The sequence below is a fragment of the Echeneis naucrates genome, chromosome 2 (assembly GCF_900963305.1).
Source record: "Echeneis naucrates chromosome 2, fEcheNa1.1, whole genome shotgun sequence".
NCBI classification, from domain to species: Eukaryota; Metazoa; Chordata; class Actinopteri; order Carangiformes; family Echeneidae; genus Echeneis; species Echeneis naucrates.
In genome coordinates this window covers 7,336,268-7,356,159 of record NC_042512.1, presented here as the reverse complement: position 1 = coordinate 7,356,159, position 19,892 = coordinate 7,336,268, and the positions used below count along the sequence as shown (strand labels likewise).

General features: G+C 41.9%; 9 non-coding genes across 9 annotated transcripts; 4 read left to right on the top strand and 5 right to left on the bottom strand.

Annotated features, from left to right (window-relative positions):
- Positions 1-2,471: 2,471 nt before the first annotated feature.
- LOC115058096 (U2 spliceosomal RNA) lies at positions 2,472-2,661 on the bottom strand. Its single transcript, XR_003842024.1, has one exon. It is a non-coding gene; the product is annotated as a U2 spliceosomal RNA (small nuclear RNA).
- A 2,388-nt stretch (positions 2,662-5,049) lies between these two features.
- On the bottom strand, positions 5,050-5,122 carry trnak-uuu (transfer RNA lysine (anticodon UUU)). The gene has a single exon. It is a non-coding gene; the product is annotated as a tRNA-Lys (tRNA).
- Positions 5,123-6,034: 912 nt separating this feature from the next.
- Positions 6,035-6,107, top strand: trnar-ccu (transfer RNA arginine (anticodon CCU)). The gene has a single exon. It is a non-coding gene; the product is annotated as a tRNA-Arg (tRNA).
- Positions 6,108-7,509: 1,402 nt separating this feature from the next.
- Positions 7,510-7,582, bottom strand: trnaf-gaa (transfer RNA phenylalanine (anticodon GAA)). The gene has a single exon. It is a non-coding gene; the product is annotated as a tRNA-Phe (tRNA).
- A 132-nt stretch (positions 7,583-7,714) lies between these two features.
- trnaq-uug (transfer RNA glutamine (anticodon UUG)) lies at positions 7,715-7,787 on the top strand. Its single transcript has one exon. It is a non-coding gene; the product is annotated as a tRNA-Gln (tRNA).
- Positions 7,788-8,558: 771 nt separating this feature from the next.
- trnay-gua (transfer RNA tyrosine (anticodon GUA)) lies at positions 8,559-8,646 on the bottom strand. Its single transcript is given in 2 exon segments — positions 8,559-8,594; positions 8,610-8,646. It is a non-coding gene; the product is annotated as a tRNA-Tyr (tRNA).
- Positions 8,647-9,408: 762 nt separating this feature from the next.
- trnan-guu (transfer RNA asparagine (anticodon GUU)) lies at positions 9,409-9,482 on the top strand. The gene has a single exon. It is a non-coding gene; the product is annotated as a tRNA-Asn (tRNA).
- Positions 9,483-9,968: 486 nt separating this feature from the next.
- On the top strand, positions 9,969-10,039 carry trnad-guc (transfer RNA aspartic acid (anticodon GUC)). The gene has a single exon. It is a non-coding gene; the product is annotated as a tRNA-Asp (tRNA).
- Positions 10,040-16,023: 5,984 nt separating this feature from the next.
- On the bottom strand, positions 16,024-16,093 carry trnag-gcc (transfer RNA glycine (anticodon GCC)). Its single transcript has one exon. It is a non-coding gene; the product is annotated as a tRNA-Gly (tRNA).
- Positions 16,094-19,892: the final 3,799 nt, after the last annotated feature.

The window sequence follows — 19,892 nt, the reverse complement described above, 5'->3', positions numbered from 1 at the left end:
TAAAAATATATATAATCACACTGTGCACGTGCAAATAAAGATCAGTATATGCATCACGGTACCACTTTGGGTTTGTTTAGTGAACATGTGCTGATGGCTGGGGAATTAGCTCAAATGGTAGAGCGCTAGCTTAGCATGTGAGAGGTAGTGGGATCGATGCCCACATTCTCCACAAGACTTTAGCTCTTTGTTGGAGATACAGCAACAAGTGAACTAAACACAGCAGGTACCTGAGTGGGCTTTGGAGCCTTTTGGTAAGCAGGACTGTGTTGTGTTTGGAGCTTTGACTGTTTCCTGAACACATCATAAACTGAAGCAGCTGCTCTCTTGCTCACATGTTCTTCACACCATCACAAGATATCGATGGTGGGTTGGGGACCGGTGGACACTTTGATATCAGTAAATCCACCGTGTTTTAAAGAGGTTCAAAGTGTTTCAGAGTTTCTGACATGGATACAGACAGACAGATCCAGTGTCCCAGAGAGAGAGGAGGCCCGCTGAACTGTCATGTTCTTCTGTGGAACAGACAGCAAAGACTGAGACATTGCATGCTAAATATAAATAAAATCACATACTCAACGACTTGTTTGGCTGTTATTGCTGTTATTGCCCCCTGCCAAACTACATGTTTTCACATGGGGGGTTGAAATTTCAAAGGAAAAAGAAAAGACAGAGAGAGGCTTGTCTGTATCGCTGTTCAGTCAGATCTACAGCAGGCTGCCATCCACAGTTCATCACTTTTATTTTCATTCCTTCTTCAAATCTTTATTTTTATCATTTAACATGTTTTGCTGTGTTTGAACTCCTTCACGCTTTGAGCTACAGAAAGAACAGGAGCTGTCGCACCACACAAGCATTTCAAAATAAAAGCCGATTTAGATTATTTTATTTGTATCTTTAGCTCAGATGTAGGCAAAACACAACACTGTCGTCAAGAAGGATCTTTTCCACTTCGGTGACAAACTCTCAAACAATATTTCATGGTTCTTGTGAAACCAAAGTCGAGGAAAAGGACAGCACAACTGTGCGAACATCAGCATGTCGTGTTCATGGAACAGACCCTGGCTTCAGGTTTGTAGACAGATTAAATTTGTTCTCCAAAGAACGGAAAAATGATGAGACAGGCAACAGGCAATGTGTTGCACTGATGGTGAGAGTTGAACTGAACAGTCAGTTGCTCCTGACTCAGTGATGCTGTTGGATGCTTATCGGGCCGCCCCACAGGTGGGGAATAGAGACAGGACAGGTGGGGCTTTTCATTTGAACATTTAAAGACAGGCATATTTCTTCAGCATTTTGTTGGGGCAGGTGGGACTTAAACACTGACCCTTGTTCAAAGTTGCAGTTTGGCAGGAGACACTCAGAGACAAATGTTCTACCACTGAGCTTCTGCGTAACTGTCCACTATACTAACGAGGATCCCACATGTCCCTGAGACATGCGTCACCATCAAGGAGCTTTAACTGCTGGACGCTCTGACTTCATTTTCCAACAGGTGGAGCCCCCTGGTGGTCATTAGATAGACTGCAGGTGGAAGTCTCAGTACTTTTTAACCAGCACATCCACTTTTATAGAAGTTTATGTTCCTTAACTTATCAGATACAACAATAACACAAAGTTACAATGATCAGTCCAGTAAGACATTTCTGTGCATCTCTCTGCGCATGCGCTCAACCATTTGAAGCGAACGTGAGATAGTGTGACTTATGCATCTGTGTCATGTTGGAGATCAATGAAAGACAGGAAATGCCTTTGATCTCCAGTGACGTCACAAAGTCTCGTTGTGGAGTTTTTGTTGTTGATGTTGTTCTGAAAGATCTGCATTAGTGAAACATTCATTCATACACAAGAACATCACGTATATTGTTGGAATAGAAAATCTTATTTTTTCTGGGTGTGCTCCTGAGAAAGAGGCTCAAATCCAAACCCAGGAGACAGAAGTTGAGTGAGTCAGTGAGGAAGAAGCTGCTCGTTCTCCTTCAACAGTTTGATCTGAGGAAAAGTCACTTCCTCTTTTCAGGAATCAACTTCTACCATCTGTCCACTAGATGGAGATAACTGAGCATCAACTGAGAACTGAGTTCTTCATCATCTGGAAACAGACAGCATTGTTTTCTTCAGCTGGAGCTCTTTGTTCAAATCTACATTGAGATTCAGAGCCGAATGTTTTTCCTTTCCTGGATTTACTTAATCATTTCAGTCACTCTGTGGATTCAGCTGACAAATGCAAAATACAACCAACATTTAAAGATGACGTGTGGAAACAAAACTTTATTGATTCAGTCTGGTCAGCAGAATATAACCTGATGAAATCAGCAACATCAAACTGATGTTTCTACATGAATGCATCACTGATTCTAAAACCATAAACTGAACATGAACACTCTGTACACTCAGCGTTACACACATGAAGACAACATCGTGTGTTTAAGGTGATGTTGAGCTGAACAGGACTTGTATTGAACACACAGAGGGAGTGCACCGTTCCTGGAGATACTGCAATACCAGGTCGATGCGTGGAGTGGACGGAGCAAGCCCCTATTCCATCTCCCTGTTCCAAAAATCTATTTAATATATGGTCCCCGGGTAGGGGACGTATCAGATATTAAACTGATAAGAAAGATACTACACTTGATCTTAGCCAAAAGGCCGAGAAGCGATACCGCTCAGCTGTCGGAGGTAACGGAGTGTTTCTCCGCACCGACCCGCTCAGTGAGGGGTCAGAGTCGGCTTCAGTAACAACATCACTCCGAGAGAGAGACACAAACAGAAGACATGAAGAAACGAAGGAGGGATCAGAAAACAACCACAGACATGTTATTTTCACAAAGTTACGTTGTAGAGCAAATAAAACGTCTCTTCTTGGTCACCTGTAAAACTTCATATCTATGTCATGTACCAGCTGAATATTTTGTGAAAACATCAGTTTGTCCTCTCATGTGATTGGCCTCATGGTGTGTCCATCAAAATAACCCCCCTGTCTGCACGGATTCTCTGAAGATTCGGCTCTCCTCGACTGGACTCGGCTTTTTTCGACCGAAAGAGAATAATAAATTCGTTTGTCCTTTGTCATCCACAAAATAAAACCACAAATGACTGAACAGCCACGTATTTAAAATAGCATTCAAAGTCATTTTAACCAGAATTACTGCCATCATTTTATCTTACCATAAAGTCCGCTATGTCCATTCAATGCTAACATACAATGGAAAACGCCATAGACCGGCTAACGGGATTAGCATCAGTACCGCGATCATTTTAAAGCGTCAGTGAATTTATTCCAACTCAAACATGGCAGTAATACAGACATGTACAACAACACTTACAGACATGTATTCGGCTCTTGCAGAACAATAAAACAGCAGGAATTTAGTTTCTACCTGTCTGTTTCTATCTGCTACATCATTAAAAACCTGCTGTCACACTACTGACCCCTTCAGATTGTGTCACAGAGACATGATGAGCAGAGTGAAGCTCTGCTGGGTGAATGCAGGATGTCCTGTTTACAAGACAGACACTTTAAGCAGCTCAGCATCAGTACTGACAGTTTCTCTGCAGTCTGTCTCTGAAACCACGTCTGTGTCGGTGAACTCTTGTGCTCCTCACAGTTGTGCGTCACTTCCTCAAAGGTTTGAACTGATGTGTGACTCTGAAGAGCTGCTGCCTTTGATACATCACCTGATGATGTCACAATACTCACAGAATGAAACTCTTCCTTTGAAGCTGCTTTGAAGAATTTCCAAAATCAAATGTGATTCAGCGCACCCTGCACAGCACAGACTAACCTCAGGGGAACAGACAGTTGCCAAAAGGAACATCATCAAAATCAAAAACATGGCAACTTTCATGAATGTAACCTGCAGGGATTATCACAACGTTCACAAGACCCAACAACAACCCAAATCAAATGTTTTTATTAGTTTTGTTTTTATGTATTTTATTGTATTTTATGTTGCATATGTTTACTTGTGTTGGTCTGTAGCAGCAGGGTAGCAGTGGGGGTTAGAAATTACGGGGAAAAAGAAAGACAGAGGGACGCTTATTACTGTAAATTACTGTGATGAGTGTTGATTCTCTCAAATAAAAATATGTTTAAAAGAAACAAACAAACCAAATCAATTAAACGGCTTTGCTTTGTTGTGACACCGTGTTTCCCACACAGGTTCAAACACAAGCTCCTCCTTTGTTCTTCTGCTGAGTGAGACGGAGCTCTGATGTCACTCCTCAATAAGGAAAGTCGCTGTCAATAGAATTCAGTTCATTTTATTTGATAATTGTTTATTCATTATTCTTTTTTTTTAAATGGCTTATGGTCTACAGACGTCTCCCATGACACTGGAGCCTCAAGCCAGCACCTTTGACCCACATCAAATCATGGACCTGTTGTTCCATCAGGTAATGGTTAGCACTCTGGACTTTGAATCCAATCTAGACTATGTAGTCTGTAGTTAATAATGAGAATTTAGTGGTTGGGTCTAGAACCTGAGATGGATGGATGTTCAGTAAACATCAGAGGGTCATTCTGTGGAATTCATGTGCAGCTGTATCATTTAATGTCCTCCTTATGTGTTCCCAGTTACCAGTAAAAGAGATTTACAAAATTCACCTGCTGAAAAAATCCAAAAACTGTCAAAGAAATGCAGCACTTGGACCGTCAGATTTAGGAGGGCAGATCTAGAAATTGAAATACTGCAGGTGGGTGCAGGTCACAGGTGAATTATTCAACTATTGGAACTGTAACAGATTGGTTTCAGACATTTATGTGACACACAGTCAGGCCATGTCCTCTGTGTCTCTGCAGTTTTACAGGCGCAAAACAAAACATGATAATGCTGCCTGTCCTGCTGATATCAAAGCTATCATTCACTTTTCTGTTTCCTCACCAGAGACTGGCAGCTGGACATGTGTCAGGATGGCTCAGTGGTCTGAGGTAACAGACTCAATCTTTCCTGCACAAATGGGCCTTGAACATGAAAGACTCATGGTTTCATTATTTCATAGATCAGTGTCACCTATCACTGCTGTGGAGTCTATAATGTGAAGCTGCATCACCTGAACAGGGACTTGAACCCTGGACCCTCAGATTAAAAGTCTGATGCTCTACCAACTGAGCTACTCAGGCTTCTGATGGCTGTATAATTCAGATGGAATTCGATAAATTATTTCAACTTGACTCGTTGAACAAACAGCCCTGTCCCAGCCAGGGGTTGATCCTGCAGGTCATCTCTCTCTCTGTTTCCTGAAGGCCTCTCTGCCATTTACTAATTAAAATACATTCATAAAAAACCAACATGTTTCTATCATATGATGATGAAATCTAAAGGCTCTCTGATCATCACATTGAGAAGTTCATCTGGTTTGTGATATTTCTTCATATGATAGTGAGGTAAAATGTGTTCAGTGGGATGTGTGTGTATCCAGCAGGACTGACAGCTTCATGTGGGATTCTCACAGAGATGATTCAAACCTGATCACAGTGATCAGTATGGATATACAGTATGTTTGCTGTCAGTGGAGGAAACTCTCAGACAGGACTAATAGTCATGTTTGGGATGTTCCTGGATTTGAGTTGAATGAGTGTAAATTCTCTCTAATTTTAACACACGTTCAAACATCCACCTCTATTCAGACATGGAGTTTACATATTGTTTGGAATTCTAATGTGAATGTCACAAGCAGCATTTTTTTTATTATTAATGTTAAGACCCAGAAAGCAGCATATTTGATTGATTGTTGTACTGATTAACAGAAAACATTGAGAACTCTGTCTGTCATATCTATAATACTGATCATTGTAACCTACAGCTGATGGAAACCCAGATGTCCTTTTTTTTCTACAACATCTGACTTCAGCAACAAGGAACTGCTGGGAGACATGAAGACTGTGCAGTTAAGTGACTGGTCAGAGAGAGTGCTGTGTCCTTTTAATGAAACTTATATGAATTTAACTCAACAACCTGAAACTTTATCAATGAGACACATTGATCCTTTGATCACAGAGATCAAAGGCTCCTCCCATTTTTTTTTTTTTTGTGCCCCAGTGGCCTAATGGATAAGGCACTGGCCTCCTAAGCCAGGGATTGTGGGTTCGAGTCCCATCTGGGGTGGTTTACAGCAGAGTGGCGCAGCACAACTGCTGTAAGGTGTCTTTTGGGGACAAATGTATTTTATATTTTGTGCACTCCATGTATGAGTCCTTTCTATCTACAACAGCTAACATTAGGAGCAAGGCACTGCTGGGATTTGAACCCAGGATCTCATTATTACACACAGCGCATTCAGGACATTAATGTGACAGTTTATTTTCCTTTGTTATTTGTCACGGTGGACTTGGCTCATCATATTTTTCTGACTAACTGGTATTGGAGTTGTAAGCTCCTTATTTATTCTTAATGACCTGACAACAACTCTGAAAGCAGATACAACACATCCAGATAACCTTTGAATTAAACTTCAACAGGTTTGATTGATATATGGACCTGAAGTCAGACGTTTAGGATTACTCTACCTAGAATAGCAGGCTGCAACATGGACAGCTGAACACAGAAGACAATGAGATGTGAACCCACACACAGGATACAGTAGATTAGCAGTCCATCACCTTAAACACTCTGCCACCTCAGCATGCAGCGACCTGGACTGTGTGTGAATAGACGGATAGTTAACTGCTCACATTAATGTATCTATCAGCAATGAAGGAGAGTCGTCGGCCACCTCGTCATGTTTGTTGTCGATTTGTTGTCTGAATGTTAGACTGAGCAGCGGTTCCGCTTTGAGTGGCCTTTTGTTTTGATGAACGTCTACCACTGATCTACATCCTCTTTGGACCTTTACCTAACCACAGAGGTCGGTGAGCATCTGTTTTGGGTGTTATTCTTAATCACTATCACACTGAATCAGATGGCAGAGGTTCCACTGAGATTTGAACTCAGATGACTGGATTCAAAATCCACAGTGCTAACCATAAGATCAAAGAACACAGATGGGAAATGACCTTCTGACAGATTTAGAAACATTTGAAATGGATTGGCCAACACACATCACAGGAGTACATCCAGCAATGGGAAGGTTCAGGATCTCTGTCAGACACAAAGGGAGCAAATGTGACCAAAGAAGCCACGAAACACATCAAGAGCTCACAAAGCTTTTTAACTGTATCAATAACACAGAGAACAGTCAGACAACCAACTCTGCAGTAAGGATCTTTCCCATTTGGGTTACTTGAAGTGATGGTGGCCACTAATGCAACACTCCGTTTATAACAGTTTTACATTTAATTAAATACTTCACTGCAAAAATACATATGACATTATGGGAAATCTCAAAACTGTGTACAAATGTTTGGAGGAGAAAATTGAAGAAAGATGTGTTTGACAGCCTTTTGGACACACAACCAGTCAGCGTGACGCATCCAACCTCACAATTCATGGTGTGGTTGAAAGAAGAGGGGGAACATTGGAAATGTAGGTCAGAAAAACCTGAGCTTGAACCACACTCAGGTACTTCTGATGCCGAAATCCGGGATTGAACCAGGGACCTTTAGATCTTCAGTCTAACGCTCTCCCAGCTGAGCTATTTCGGCTGGCTGAGCCCGCTAATGCAGGATGTTCTTTCACCATCCACCTCTCCAAAGTCCCACAGTGAAGGCTTCAAATGCACATCTCTCACAGTGTTATCATGCCATTCTGACAACGGGACATCACCATGGCCCAGTGACCACGTGGCCTAATGGACAAGGCGTCTGACTTTGGATCAGAAGACTGAGAGTTCGAGTCCCTTCGTGGTTGGGAAGTTATGTATTTCAGGTTATACCATATTTAATGGCTCTGGTCAGCGTGTTCACTGAAGTGGCTGTTCACTGAAAGGTGATTTTGGAAACTGGTCTGACTAGACTGGAGCTGGTTAACTGACATGTCAACTTTTCAATAGATGCTGCTAATGGCTCGTTGGTCTGGGGGTATGATTCTCGCTTGGGGTCCCGGGTTCAAATCCCGGATGAGCCCTTAGTGTTAAGTTGCCAACATCAGTGCCTGGCCATCGTGACTCTTACCAAAGTTTGTCTCCTGTGAAAAGCGGTCAATCACCACATTTCCATCTGCTCAACACAGCAACAACCACTTTGTCATGAGTGAGTTTGAAGAGCTGCTGCTTTTGATATATCGCCAGTCAGCAAATAGTATTTGGCAAGGATCATGTACTACATACTGTAGAGTAACATCAAGATCACAGGTTGGTAACATCACCTGTGAGCAGAAAATCCAAAAAATCCCGACCGGAACGCCAGAGGAAGGTTAGTTTTTTCTCCACATTATTCACAGAAATGGTCAAAAGCCTTGATGCTCGTTGAACTTCAGTGGTAGAATTCCTGCGTGCTGCACATGTTTGATTCTCAGCTGATGGTAATGATCCTCTTAACAACATCCAAATGTTAGAAACTCAGTGCTGCCTGCAGTATAAAACACAGCTGCTCTACATGAAAAGTGATGCAACTGTGGTCACCTCCTGTCTGTAGTCAGACTCATCACTGTGCTGGATGAGGCCGATGAAAAAAAACAGCCTCCTTCGAGCCGGATTTGAACCAGCGACCTAAGGATTTCAGTTGTAAGGCTCTACAGTCCTCCGCTCTACCAACTGAGCTATCGAAGGGAGCTGCTGCTGTGCAGCGGATTCAGTAACAGCTGAGTTTTCTTTAGTCCAACAACTGCTGTCCATTTCTACCACAGGGAGCCACAGGCTTTAGATATGACAGTATGACTTATGACAGTAACCTGCAGAGTGATGCTGAGGTTGTGAGTTCTAGCCTCACCTGGAGCAGCTGATAGAGCTTTTGGAAGAAAGTTGGTTTCTTGTTGAAGCAAAAAAAAAAAAAAAAAAAGATTCTGTAATGCCACCATGACATCAAAGACTCCTCCCATTTTTTCTCATGACCTCCACCACAAAGTTCACATTCACCTCACTTGGTCTGCTGCAGCCTGCTGTTCTTGGTGGAATTATCCTAAACGTCAGACTTTAGATCCATCTTGAACATTCTCGAAATATCCTTGAAACCTGTTTAAGGTTAATTCAAAGTTTATCTGGATGGACTGTATCTGCTTTCAAAGCTGTTGTCAGATCTTTCTTTTTTTTCTACACAACTCCAATACCAGTTAGTCAGCAAAACATGATGAGCCAAGTCCACTGTGACAAATAACAAAGGATTTTCTTTAGCATATAATAAACTGTCACATAAATGTCCTGAATGTGCTGTGTGTAAATAAAGATTGAAACCCGTCATGTCAAGCCGTCTCTTATCAGTAACATCATTGGCTGGAACTCATATCAATCAGAAAAACGGCTGACAGTTTGAGATTCAAACCAACGACCTTCTTCTTGTTCCTGCAGCAGGCTGTAAAAGGAACTGGTCATCATGTCTCTGTGGCGCAATCGGTCAGCGCGTTCGGCTGTTAACTGAAAGGTTGGTGGTTCGAGCCCACCCAGGGACGATCTTTGTTTAATTCACTGGTATTATAGTTCACACATGGAAGAACGGAGGGTTTTTAAGTTGATGCTCAGTTATGGCCATCTAGTGGACAGATGGTAGAAGTTGATTCCTGAAAAGAGGAAGTGACTTTTCCTCAGATCAAACTGTTGAAGGAGAACGAGCAGCTTCTTCCTCACTGACTCACTCAACCTCTGTCTCCTGGGTTTGGATTTAGGTCTGGGTCTGGGTCTGGGTCTAAGACCAGGTGGGCCTGCTCAGAGTCTCTGTGTTGGATGTGAGCTGCTGAAATCTCTGAACACCATGACACAGATAATATCAGTCTGATGTGTCATCTGTAATCCAGATGTTGTCAGCAACAAACAGATGTTCCTGACAGAAGCTGTACTGATGATGATTCTGGATAGAAACTGGGAGGAAATAACTTTATTCTCTCTTTGTTTTTCCACGGAGGAAGTGAAGTTACACCACGTGATGTTTCTCGTCCAGCTCCTCGTTAGTATAGTGGACAGTATCTCCGCCTGTCACGCGGAAGACCGGGGTTCGATTCCCGACGGGGAGAACAAGTGCATTTTTTTTCCTATAATTTTCTTTAATAGCTCAGTGACAGAAGTTAACTCTCTCTGCTCAGCGGCGTCTCGCTCGCAGACAGCAGTTTTTTTGAAAATCAACCGGATTCTCTTTGCTTTAGAAAGTCCAACTTCCTGCCTGTCTCATGTAAAGACAGAACAGCAGATCTGAGATACTTAGATCAACTCGGAGTAGTTAAGCGCGTGCACCCCAACTCTAAACTACGGTGGCCGGTAAGTGCAAAACAAAATTACAAAGTGCGAAACAAGTTTACATGTTGAGAAACATTTTTACTTTTTATTAAACAAATTTACATCAGAAAAAAACTTTTACCACAGACAACATTAATTTATATATATATAAAAGACTAATTTACAAGTGGCAGAACACTTGTACAAATCCCGAAACAAAATTTCCAAACGACAGAATCTTCCGGAAGGGGAATGTACCAAATGCCGGAAGTGATCCAGAAGAAGATTGACTGTGAGCTCAAAATGTTTGTATCGGTTTGTGTGCCGGGAAAACTTTGCGTAGTGAAAGTTTATGGCAGCATGGAGTAAATGATGTTTTGGCCGTTTTGTGGAAACAACTTGAGCCAATTTACGTGGTTGTGTTTTCCGTGCGGACGATCTGTAGAATGTTTAACGTTGATGAACGGACCAGACGGAAGGAGCACGCGCACAGGAGACATCTAATAAACAGCCGGAAAATGCTAAACAAGCTAAGTGTAGCATCGCGCTAACTAGCTGAAGCCGCTGTCAGACATGCAGTGAATTAAAGTGCACCGTTTCATTTAGCAGCCAATCGTTGTCTTCACGGAATAGCAACGCGTTTATTTAGTATGCGTTGCTAGTTTCTTTTTTATTTTATTTATTTTTTTAGGCTTACAATTATGCTAAATGCACAATTGTTGCTGATTGCTTTAGCTGCTGCTAACTTTCTGTTTTGATACGGAACTCCGTTCATTCCAGCAGAACAACCATGAACATCATATAAACAATTCATGGAGGACAGAAAGTCAAAGTCAAAAGAACTGTGGGCCGAAAGGAAACAGGTCCAGGTACGTGTGTGGATATATCTGTAAAATATGGAAGTCAATATGTGTGTGTGTGTGTGAAATGAATGATATCTTTTTGTTATTTTAGCAGATAAACATGGATTGATGGCGCCACATGGAGCTGATTTAAAAGCTCAGAGAGGGAAAACACTCCCATTATATACAGATCCGGAGGTAGCAGCACCTGATCTACTGAAGCAAGCTGTCCAAGAAATGAGAACATTTAACAAGAAGATGGATGAAGGAGCAGACCTTCTTTTGTATCCAGACTGTTCAGAGGTGCTCCATGTGCCTGGGTCAGAAAGCCCATTCAAACTGGCAGAATATAAAAAGGAAATAGGAAAGCCACTTTTTTCATTTGCCTAGAAACACAAACACACTTTAGAGGAGGTTTGTGGATCTCTTCATTCAATATTTTTACACATTTATTTACTCTGATGTAGCATAATTAATAATGTGTTGTTTGTTTTTACTGCAGAGGTTGATACATCAGACTCTGATTCTGAAATTGTCATCACATCGAGGAGCACAGCTGAATTCAATGCAGCTGACACTGTGGTACGTTAATTTATACATTTTGTACTTTGATTCCTTTTTTTTTTTTTCTTGTTCCTTTATTTATTGATGGGATGTGCATTTGGTTTCAAGCATAAAGTCTAAGAACCAAGTCTTGATTATTTGGCATTTACTATTCCAATCAGACACCCTGATAACCTTTCACCATTGATATATACTGTATGTGGTGAGGGAACAATAATGGAAGCTGTTTAAAGTTGCTGACAATTGTGTGCTTTTCTTCTCAGGTTTTGGAACCAAAAAAAACACAGTTCTCCCAAACACAAACCTGAAGATAAAGGGTAGGTATTAGTTTTTACAAAAGAAGTCATTTGTCTTTAAGTTGTTGATGTGATTGTGATGAACATGTCGTACAAAATACCATATGTGTAAAATCATTTATAACAAAATCATCTCTTATTTATAAATCTTATGGTTCCTCTCTACCTCTAAATGTTACACAAAGCTCTGTTATACTCTGTATCATAAAGTTCATCAGTTTATCAATTTTATCATGTTTCAGAGATTCATCCACAGCTCAGCCTGGACAGGTATTAAGGCAGATTATGGCAGCCTGATGTTCTTTGCTTTCAGTGTGTTGTTTCAGACATTTTCATTTGTTTTTCAGACAGTAATATCTGACAGTGAGGATCTGGATCCACCTGAAACAAATCCAGTCAGGAGTACTTGCTACGGGTAAGTAAAAAAAACGACAGCGACTCACTTAATTTTAATTTTACTTTATTGATTACATGGGAAAGATATTTGCATTTGTAAGATGTTCAACATATTCTGAAAAATTCACAGATGATGCTGCTGTTTTGGAAGAAGGAATTGACACAGGTGGGCCGAGACGGGAGTTTTTAACTCTGATGAAACATCTGAAAGACCGGCCCATTTCTGATGGACCAGAAGGACATCAGTTCTTGGTGTACAATGCAAATGGTATGAACAGGTTTAGATGTAAACAATACTAATGGTTAATGATCATTAACTTTATATATCACATGACATACGCTTTGTTGCTTGAACTATTTTTCAAAAACATTTACCCTGCCAAGTGCAAAGCAAGACACAGAGTTCTTCTTTAAATCAGTAATGTTCAACACAACCATTTTTACTCATTTCTATATGTTTGGGTGGATAGTCATTTTAGAAAACATTGAAGTTCTTTAGGTCATTTAAATGTGAAACAATGTTTGTGGTCACTTTTTAGATTCAAGATGGTCTTTGAGCTCTTCAGTTTCTGACTGCACTGCAGCAACAGCCTACTTTGCTGGCCCCTGTCCTGTGCCACTCTGAAAAGCCACTCACTGGTCTGGAACTTGAGACTCTTCAAACCTGACCTCAGTCCATCAGGAAGTAACAGGAGACTTAAAGAAAGTCAAACTTTGGGCGACTGGGCGGACTGTGTCTTTGAGTGGTCTTTGTCCACCACTCCAAATCAGATTTCATAGTTTGTCATTAACTTCTCCTTGTGATGTTTCCAAATGATTCTGGTACCTGTTCATATGAAGAAATTAAACAATAGGAATGCAAATGTTATGTTGACAAACAATAAAGAAAATTGCAAATATTTCCTTCTGATTGCATCTGTGATAGATTGGTTATGAGTTTTTCCAAACTATTTTAAAACAGAAAAACAATATTTGATTCAATTCTGTGTTACTTGTCTAATACCAAATCACAGCACAGTCATCTCATGGCTATTGACATGTATATTAGAAAAATTAATTAATTTAAAAAATAAATAGAAATAGGACAGAAACCCCAATGAGTAAGCACTTGATAATGCAGGAAGGGAAAATTCCCTTTCTCACTGACTCACAGCTGAGCAGTTTCTTTCAGCTTCATGTACAGTTCTGTTGCAGACTCCCAGTTCTCTGGCTTCTGTAGTTGTTTGTGCTCCATAACAAAGTCAAAGTCCTCCTGCATGTTTGAGTCCCCACATGGAGCTATTGACAGGCTCGCCTCTGGAACAGCATCCAAATCAGCTGGTTCAATCTCAAATCCAGTCTGTGGAGCCAAATCTGTGTTAGATAGAATCAATGGCATTTATATTATTTACATTTCAGCAATAAAATAATAAACATGGAAATATCAATCCATCACCAATGTTACCTGTGTGGTCAGCAGTACAGTTCATTGGACATGACACTGTTCTGGAAGTGTGAATCCTGTGACTGTTCCACAGTCTCACACACTCATCCAACATCACCATAGCAACATCTCAGAAGGCACTGATGCTCATGGCTCCCGTTGAAGTATCCAGCAAACAACTCCATCCAGAACTGAGACCTGTAGAAATGGATAGAATCGGAAGTAAATATATATTATTAGTAGAAGTGGGACTCCATTAAAAAAATCTAATTCCTTAAAGACTTTGTAATGAATGAATTGAAATGAACGCGTTCAAGTCCCAGCCTCAATTATTATATATGTTTAGAGGAGTTCATCTGCGATAGAACATAAAGATAAAAATCAAATGAAAGGTCAGTCATAATAAAATGACTTCATGAAGGCCACTTACCTTCCCCTTCTAAATATGGCCCACCAGGATTCAACACGCTGCTTATTCGTGGATGAGCCATACATGTGGCTGGACGGCCCAGAGCAGCAGTCATCATGATGGAGGCGTAGGGGAGACTGAATGGCAGCCATAATGCCATTCTCCGTGCCACAATCAGTCCTCAGTCTCATGAGAGGAGATTCTCAGCGATCACTGTTGGCTTCTTGTTATTTGTCGGTCCACATTGGAGCCACAGCACTTTAGGTGAAAAAATCCATCCATGCGTCCTGAGAGAGCCAGTTTATCAGAACCATCTGCATGCCACATACAGTTCGCTCCCATTGAGTAGCAGCTTCTTCTTAGAAACCTTCTGCGTGCTCTCATTCATCACCATCTCTCTTCACTCGAACATTGGACTTTTGTCTGAGTACCTGCCACATCGTCCGATAGCCAAACAGTTGTCCAGGTCCACGAAGTTCCAACCTGATGGCGTTTGGAGAGGAATCATCCTTTTAAGAGTCCGCAGGCTGATGTTTGCACCGTGTAAACTTCACATCATGCTTCAGTAGATCAGGTGCTGCTACCTCCGGATCTGTATATAATGGGAGTGTTTTCCCTCTCTGAGCTTTTAAATCAGCTCCATGTGGCGCCATCAATCCATGTTTATCTGCTAAAATAACAAAAAGATATCATTCATTTCACACACACACTATTTACTTCCATATTTTACAGATATATCCACACACGTACCTGGACCTGTTTCCTTTCGGCCCACAGTTCTTTTGACTTTGACTTTCTGTCCTCCATGAATTGTTTATATGATGTTCATGGTTGTTCTGCTGGAATGAACGGAGTTCCGTATCAAAACATAAAGTTGGCAGCAGCTCAAACAATCAGCAACAATTGTGCATTTATAACTGAAACTGAAAGCCTAAAATAAATAAAAACTAGCAACGCATACTAACTAAACGCGTTGCTATTCCGTGAAGACAACGATTGGCTGCTAAATGAAACGGTGCACTTTAATTCACTGCATGTCTGACAGCGGCTTCAGCTAGTTAGCGCGATGCTACACTTAGCTTGTTTAGCATTTTCCGGCTGTTTATTAGATGTCTCCTGTGCGCGTGCTCCTTCCGTCTGGTCCGTTCATCAACGTTAAACATTCTACAGATCGTCCGCACGGAAAACACAACCGCGTAAATTGGCTCAAGTTGTTTCCACAAAACGGCCAAAACATCATTTACTCCATGCTGCCATAAACTTTCACTCCGCAAAGTTTTTCCGCCACACAAACTGATACAAACTTTTCAGCTCACAGTCCAATCTTCTTCTGGATCACTTCCGGCATTTGGTACATTCCCCTTCCGGAGATTCTGTCGGTTGGGAAAATTGTTTCGCAACTTGTACATTTGTTTTCCTCAATGTCCAATTTGTTTTGTCCGTGGGAAAAGTGTTTTTCTTGTGTCATTGTGTTGACTAAAATGTAAAAAATATTTCCCAACATGTAAATTAGTTTCACGCTTTGTAATTTAGTTTTGCACTTACCGGCCACCGTATCAAACAGAGCAAGGAACACTAAAGTAAGGGGCGGGGGTGAAAACGACAGGAGGGTAAAGAGCAGATTCTCTCTGAGGGACGGATGTTGCCACAATACACAGTGTGTGTGCCATCACATGTGGAAGAAATGTGTTGCAGACTGAAGCCCTTGGTCTGCCACAGCTCAGAGGGGCTGCACTTCTACTGACCACCAGGGGGCCTCACTGGTTGTTTCACAAAGTCACAGTGTGTTGGAGTCTATCAGGTATTTCCAAGCAGCACTGTGTTCTAACATCTGGATTTGGTAAAGAGTTACTCTGCATTGGCCGGGAATCGAACCCGGGCCTCCCGCGTGGCAGGCGAGATTCTACCACTGAACCACCAATGCTTATTTATTGAGTTTCACCATGACGTCACGATTCTCCAGATCAGCAGCCTACAACACTTGCTGGCATGTTCAGAAGAACTTCCTGCATTTTATAACGTGGCACTACCCGACCAGGGAGAGTCTTATTTTTTCTGTTTTTCTCACAAAGGTTCAAACACAAGCTCCTCCTTTGTTCCTCCGCTGAGTGAGACGGCAACATTTTTTTACAAGTTTACAGATGACTATTGTAATTTCTGTATTTACATTAAAGCTGATATCTTTCTATAATGATCATCATGGACTGCTGGACACTTTGATATCAGTAATCCAGCGTGTTTTTAAAGAAGTTCAGAGTGTTTCAGAGTTTCTGACCTGATACAGACAGACAGATCCACAAAGTATTTAAATGAACTGAGAGCTCAGACCAGCAGAGAGAGCACACACACACACACACACACACACACACACACACTGTGTGTTACACACACAATGTAAACTACACCCCAGAGGTCTGCATTTCAGGAACACACAGATTTAGACAGTAAAGTCCAGTTCTGTCTCCAATCTGGAACTGATGGAGACTCAAAAGCTGAGAAGTGAAGCATCTCAGTTTCTTGTATCCTTCAATACAACTTCCTCAGAGACCTGACCAGACCAGATCCTGACCCAGGATAGAGAGGTTCAGTGAATGTGGTGTTGAAGGTGTGGAGGTGGAATCAGTGAGTCAGAGGAGACTCTGTAGAAGGACAGAGAGCCAGCAGGCCAGTCCCCATACACTGCTACTCTGTTAGGGACAGAGTCAGAGGCAGGAGGAGGAGGAGAGGGGTGTTTTCCTCTGTTGTTTGTGACAGACAGCGTAAACCATCATCAGAACAGATCAGACTCCAGGACTGATCATTTCTTCCAAACCACAGTCAGCACTGTGTCCTTTCCTTCTGATTCCTCTGTAGCTCACTGAGATATAAACCAGTTCCACTCCACTCGACCTCCCAGTAACAGCGACCAGTCAGACCATTTCTACACAGCAGCTGAGGACAGTGTATTAAATCTGTCTGGATGATCAGGATATGACTGATACTCTGCTACACGTGTCACCTTCCTGTTGTTGTCAGACAGTTGGAGGTTTCTGTGGATTGTGTTTGTGTCCCAGTTTCCAGTTCACAGACATCTGATGGAGAGAACAAGAAACAACAGCTGCAGTTTATCATCTGTTTCATTTATCAACAACTTTACTGAAAGTGAATCATTCCAAACGTACATTTCATCACCTGTGAATAATGTTTGACTACATTTAAATGAAAAGCCAACAATCCAGTTAGAACATCAACAGAGTCAAGATGTCAGCAATGTTCTGCTTTTTTTCTGCTGTGGAGGTCAAAGATGACGGCTGATGGAGATCCCACATCAATAACACATGAAGTGTTGATCCTGAATGAAACTCATCTTTGTACTTCAGTCCGAAATGTAAAAATCTAGTGTAACATGAGCAGCATGAGTTTTCATGAATCAAAGTGAAAACACACTCACACTTCATCAGACCAGGTCTCAGTGTCTGTGGTCCACCATGGTCACCCTGGAGGAAGAAACAGAGTCAGGATCAATTGATCCCACCATCAAACATGAAGCAGAGTTCCTCAGAGCTGTCCAGACCTGAGAGTGTCCAGTCTCCAGTCTGGATCCTCCAGTCCAGCAGACAGAAGCTTCACTCCTGAGTCTCCTGGATGATTGTAGCTCAGGTCCAGTTCTCTCAGATGGAGGGGTTGGAGCTGGAGCTGAGGCCAGAGAAGAACAGCCTTCCTCTGAGAGCAGACCATCCTGAAAGACTGAACACACAACACATACACACACTCTGTGACTCTGACTTGGTCTGTGATTATTCACCAAAATCAGGTCAGCATTAGTCTTCTTGGAGTCCCTCCCCCACCTGACCTGATAAATACTATAGAATTCAGGTCTACAGACATTGCAAACACTTCGAATGAACAGCAGAACAAAGAACACCATGAGAGAATCCACAAAGATAAACCAAAGCAGAGCAACACAACAGCTGAACTACAAACACACTGATTAAAGTAAAAAGAGTTACTTTTTCAGGAACACAAACACTGTATAGTGATGCATTGCTTCTGCTCTGTGTTCAAACCAGGTTCATTCATCCACAGAGCATCATATCAGCAGTCCACTCAACCTCTGGAGTCTTTGAGGCCCCTTAAATATTTTCCTGAATGAGAACTCCATCATCACAACTGTGACAGATACCAAAAGCAGCAGAAAGGTTGTGTCCACCTCCCTAAAAGGAAATGATCCTCAGTGAATATGGAAGTAAGCACTGGAGGATTCACCAGGAGGACACAAGCATGACCCAGCATTCACCTGTTGGCTGAGCAACATGTGTGTGTGTGTGTTTGATTTCACTGAGTGTGTTCTCAGAGTTGAATCAAATCAGTGAGTCATTATGGAACATTAAGCTCCATACTGGATTATTATTATTTGATACTGAAGACAAATCTCCCAAATCTACAAACCTCTTCAGTTCATTTTACTCAATTTAATGAAAATATTAAATAAAATAAAAATAAAAATTAAATCAAAAGTCTTGACACAAACATGAACTCTGACCTGAGAGTTTCCAGCTCACAGTGTGGACTCTTCAGTCCAACACACAGCAGCTTCACTCCTGAATCCTGCAGGTTGTTGTTACTCAGGTCCAGATCTCTCAGACTAGAGGACTGGGAGCTGAGGACTGAGGACAGAGCTTCACAGCTTCTGTCTGAGAGGTTACAGCCACTCAATCTGAGGAGGAATCAGCAAACAAGAGAAGACTATTATAAAAATTGTTATACAAAACGCTTATTGATTCCAACCACATAAAAAGATTTAGTTTATCTGGATGGATTTATTTGCACATACAGAACTTTGTTGGAGGCTTTGACCACTGGCAGCAGCCTCAGAAGAGCCTCTCTGAAGCAGAGTATTTCTTCAGGTCAAACACGTCCAGATCTTTTTCTGATGACAGTAAGATGAAGACCAGAGCTGACCATTGAGCAGGAGACAGTTTTATCTGTGGAGAGACGTCCTGATCTCAGGGACTGTTGGATCTCCTCCACCAGAGAACCATCATTCAGTTCATTCAGACAGTGAAACAGGTTCATACTTTTCTCTGGAGACAGATTCTCACTGATCTTTGTCTTGACGTACTTGACTGTTTTCTGATTGGTCTTTGAGCTGCTTCCTGTCTCTGTCACCATGGCCTCGTAGAGAGTTTGGTTGGTCTGCAGTGAAAGACCCAGAAGGAACCGGAGGAACAGGTCCAGGTGTCCAGTGTGGACTCTGTAAGGCCTCATCCACAGCACTCTGGTAGAGACGTGTTGTTTTAGATCCAGTCCTTATTAATTCAAACTTTCGAGTAGTTTTTTTTTCTGACATCAGATTGACTCAGAGTTGATGAAGGTCAGATGGACATGAAGAGCAGCCAGAAACGCCTGAACACTCAGATGGACGAAGCAGAAGACCTTGTCCTGGTACAGCCTGTCTCCTCTTTGAAGATCTGTGTCAACACTCCTGAGTAAACTGATGCTGCTCGGATATCGATGCCACACTCTGTCAGGTCTGATTCATAGAAGATCAGGTTTCCTTTCTGCCGCGCTCAAAAGCCACTTTTCCCAGAGACTCAATCATCTTCCTGGTCTCTGGACTCCAGTGTGGATCTGACTCAGCTCCTCCATCGTACTTGACCTTCTTCACTTTGGACTGAACCACCAGGAAGTGGATGTACATCTCAGTCAGGGTCTTGGGCAGCTCTCCTCCCTCTCTGGTCTTC